Source organism: Austrofundulus limnaeus, unplaced genomic scaffold (genome assembly GCF_001266775.1).
Source record: "Austrofundulus limnaeus strain Quisiro unplaced genomic scaffold, Austrofundulus_limnaeus-1.0 Scaffold274, whole genome shotgun sequence".
Classification (NCBI taxonomy): Eukaryota; Metazoa; Chordata; class Actinopteri; order Cyprinodontiformes; family Rivulidae; genus Austrofundulus; species Austrofundulus limnaeus.
This window is the reverse complement of record NW_013952676.1, coordinates 83495-86906: the sequence shown is the minus strand read 5'-3', so window position 1 is coordinate 86906 and position 3412 is coordinate 83495.

The window sequence follows — 3412 nt, the reverse complement described above, 5'->3', positions numbered from 1 at the left end:
ATCTTTTCTTGGCACTCTGTGGGCCCCTTGGTACCAATTGAGCATCGTTGCAACGCCACAGCCTACCTGAGTATTGTTGCTGACCATGTCCATCCCTTTATGACCACAAAACCGTTACTAGCGTGGTGTACCTAATAAAGTGGCCGGTGAGTGTAAATCCATGCTTGTATGAGGGCTGACTAGAATAAACATAAAGTACTTCCTACATAAGATTGTAGACCTGAATTATATCCAGACCTGGTGAACACAATGTTTTTTTTGACTTTGTCAAGTTTGAAGCCTTTGAAGTCTTTTTTATGTTTTAAAGTTATGCAATGTCTAAAGGTTGATGCGGTGATGACAGAAAAAACCATAAACTAAACAATTCACAGCTGATTTTAATTTTGACATTTTAAGTAATGTGTTTCTGCTGAGATTTGATGATTACTTTTATCAATTTTTCTTTTGTTGTTGTGAAATTCTGCTGACATTTTATTAAACTAGTTTAAAAGTGCAATAACTGCCATAAACATGAAGATGTTTATGGCAGATCTGAGTAATTTAATGTGTTCATCTCAGCACCAAATTGGGTGATTAGGTGKAATTTTTTGTTTCTTCTTTTGTTATTGAACCACCTTCTACACAAAACAAATGAATATCTGTGTTAAGTTCTGGATATCTTGTGTTGTTATTTCATGTCAATGTTGACAATAAATGTTTCACAGAAAATATTTGTTTATTATGTCTTTATTGTTTAATGTAGCTCATTAACAGTAATAGCAAGACTTTTTGGAGCCAATTATTCAAACAGATTTGTAGGGAGCATCATAATTTTACTGTGCATGGTACTTTCTTCAAAACACATCAGGAGTTCAACTGAAATGTATTTTTATAACAATGTTTATTGTTCAGCTAGAACTGTAATACAACAGCAAAGTGTAAAAAAGGATACAGCCATTCAGAAATGCCTACAATATCACGACTTACTGAAAGATCAATTAAACCACCTGCTTCGAAAAAGATGAAGGCCCACCGCTCACTAGAAATGGACCAAGGTAACACTGTGCAGCAAATATCAACCATCTTCAATATCAGACTAGATAGTCTGGAAAAAAAATGGAAAAGCTGATTTCTGACAACACGATGAAGATTGAGGGTCTAAAGAAAACAGTAGACTTTGTATGTGCTGACATTCGGGAGGTAAAGGAGAAAGTTAAAAAAGTAGATGTGAAGACTCGTGAGACAGAAAAAAAACCTTCACACCGTTGACCAACGGGTCACTGAACTGGAGAACTACATGCGACACTGAAACCTGCGCCTGTATGGTGTGCCTGAGGGCAAGGAGCAAGATGTCCGTACTGAGGTGATAAATATATGTAAGGAGATCCTGCCGGAGTTCAAGACAAAATTTCCAGATGTTATTGATACAGTTCACCAACTCGGTCAAGTGAAAAAACATGTCTCCAAGCCACGAGGAATCATGATGCAGTTTACTTCCCGAGTCTCTCACGACAAAGTTTGGAAAGCTGTGAAGAAGTCTTCTTATCTGCAGAACAAGAACCTACGTTTGGCTGAGGACCTGTCACAGGCCACCAGAGAGAGACGGAGGCAGCTGTGGCCACTGGTGGCTAAAGCCCGTGAACAAGGAAAATCTGCATACTATGTCGGAGGAAGAGCCTTTGTTGAAGGGACTGAACTGATTCCACCTGCCTAAAGATAAATGCATCTCAAGTCTGCAAGATTGGCTCTGCTATAAAGATGAGACATGATAAACTACAGTAGTTTTACTGTGTGTTCTAAATATTTCWTAATACTGAAGGGTTGTTATGCGAAAGTAGTTCCTGTTACAGTTAATTTTCTGGTAATTTTTATATGGTGTTCTAGATAGCTGTGTGTCATAAATCATAAGAAGCCTTAGTGTTTTATTTACCTCTCTACTTTTATAACTCTTAATATGTTTCACTAAACATTTTTTATTGAACCTAAAATGGGTCAGCTCCTAATGAGGAGGTTAGTACTCTTTAAGTTTACTTCTTATTTACTGTTCTTTGTTATTAATGTCATTATCTGTTGTTACTTTCAATGCCAGGGGGTTAAGGAATAATATTAAGTGAAAAGCACTATTTTTGTTTGCTAAACAGCATAAATCTGATTTCTGTTTCATTCAAGAGTCACACTCGGTACCAAATGATGGCCGGTTCTGGAGATCTCAGTGGGGACATGAGATATGGCAGGCTCATGGTTCGGAACATGCTGCAGGTGTTTCTACTCTAAAACATAAAYTTTCAGGGAACATACTTTTAACTAAATGTGATCCYTTAGGTCACTTCATCCTTCAAGTGGTTTCTATTGAAAACTTTGTAATGGTAATTGTTAAAATTTATGGATATAATTCTCACAATGATAACAATCTTTTATTGAATACACTGGAGAATCATATTCAAGGGCCTCCAATAACTTTCCTATTTCCGGTATTGTAACAGGTGATTGTAATATGATACTTGATCACAACATGGACTGTTGGCCTCCACGCAACCCTAATGTAGTTCATGTAAATTTAAAATTTTTTATGCAAAAATTTAACTTAATAGATGAATGGAGACAACAAAATCTTAATACTACTGCAGATACTTGGTGTAACAGAAGCAACACTAGAAAATCTCAACTAGACTTTTGGTTGGTTTTCAATAATTTGAACATCGATAAAATATCTGCAAAAATTCTTACAACACGTTTAACAGACCATAGTACAGTTTTGGTTTTCATCCCGTTATATTCGTATTCAAAGCCGTGCAGAGGCGCTTGCTGGAAATTGAATTGCTCATTGTTGGAACATGCGTCAGCTAAATCTGGCTTTAAAAGGATAATAACAGAATTTTGGAATAAAGCATGCTCTGAGAATGCTTATAGCAAAAATTGGGAACTTTTTAAACATAAAGCTGCCCAATTTTTGAGAACTTACGGCAGTAACATCACTAAACGTAGGAGACAGGAAGAAGAGCGTGTAATTTCTAATATAGGTTTATTGTCCCAGAAAAACGCTACTGAGTTGTCTGAAAAGGAACGGTTAGACTTGACCTCAGAGCAAATTAAATTGAATGAAATTTATTTGCAAAAAGCTAAAGGTGCATTTATAAGATCAAGAAAGAARTGGATTGAAGCTGGAGAACAGAACTCAGCTTATTTTTTTTTAATTTAGAAAAACATCATGGTAAGCTTAATTTAATCCTACAACTTAATATTAATGGGGTTTTGACAGATGACTCCCGAAAAATGCACAATTTTGCTCCAACTTTTATAGTAAGCTTTATGAATCCAAATACTGTCATCATTCAGCAACGCATTTTTTCAACTCTCTATGTGATGTTAATCAGATTACTGATAATGAAAAGGAGATATGTGATGAWACTATAACAATACAGGAGGTCTCCTC